Source organism: Micropterus dolomieu, unplaced genomic scaffold (assembly GCF_021292245.1).
Source record: "Micropterus dolomieu isolate WLL.071019.BEF.003 ecotype Adirondacks unplaced genomic scaffold, ASM2129224v1 contig_11113, whole genome shotgun sequence".
NCBI lineage: Eukaryota > Metazoa > Chordata > Actinopteri > Centrarchiformes > Centrarchidae > Micropterus > Micropterus dolomieu.
The window spans coordinates 205-1,051 of record NW_025740099.1 but is presented as its reverse complement, the minus strand read 5'-3'; the positions used below and the strand labels follow the sequence as shown (position 1 = coordinate 1,051).

The 847-nt window shown below is 56.1% G+C and overlaps 1 non-coding gene across 1 annotated transcript; it reads right to left on the bottom strand.

The window, feature by feature from the left end:
• Positions 1–452: 452 nt before the first annotated feature.
• On the bottom strand, positions 453–571 carry LOC123965749. Its single transcript, XR_006823771.1, has one exon. It is a non-coding gene; the product is annotated as a 5S ribosomal RNA (ribosomal RNA).
• Between the last annotated feature and the right edge of the window lie 276 nt (positions 572–847).

Genomic DNA, 847 nt, shown 5'->3' with positions numbered 1-847 from the left:
GTTCACGCTGGCAGTCCACAGACAGGAATAGGCACCCGTTCCCGGGTATGGGTACAGCGACAAGGCCACCTTCAGCCGGAGGTCCTCACTCACAAACAGACGCTCATTCCTGGGTGGACGTTCAGGAAAAGGATCCAGTCCGCCTGGAAGTGCCTAGCCAGGATTAGACGCTCTCCCGTCCAAGTCCTAAGCAGGCCCTGCCAAGCCTGGCTTCCGAGATCAGGCGAGATCGGGCAGTCCCAGGCCGGAATGGCCGTAAGCTGCCTTTGCACACCCCAGACGGGCCTTCAAAACACGATGTAACATTTACACAGCACTGTGTACAGGATAGGGAGAAAAAGAAGCAGCAGCAGCAGCAGCAGCAGCGCCCCCTGCTGTTTCTTAAAGAGACGTTCAAAAGATCTCCTTTCACCGAAGCGCCCTCTGCCGTTTTTCAAAGGCAAAGCGAAAAGGGCTTACAGCACCGGGTATTCCCAGGCGGTCACCCTTCCAAGTACTAACCAGGCCCTGCTCTGCTTAGCTTCCGAGATCGGACGAGATCGGGCGCTCCCAGAGCGGTGTGGCCGTAAGCCACTCAGGTGCCCCCAAACGGCCCTTCAAAAAATGTTCTACGGCTAATTGACAAAAACTGTATTCTGCCCATAATGTCCAAGGTGCTCCAGAGTCACTGGAATCCACAGGCACTGATTCCTGGGTAAACATCCAGGAACCGGGACACCGTTCACGCTGGCAGTCCACAGACAGGAATAGGCACCCGTTCCCGGGTATGGGTACAGCGACAAGGCCACCTTCAGCTGGAGGTCCTCACTCACAAACAGACGCTCATTCCTGGGTGGACATTCAGGAA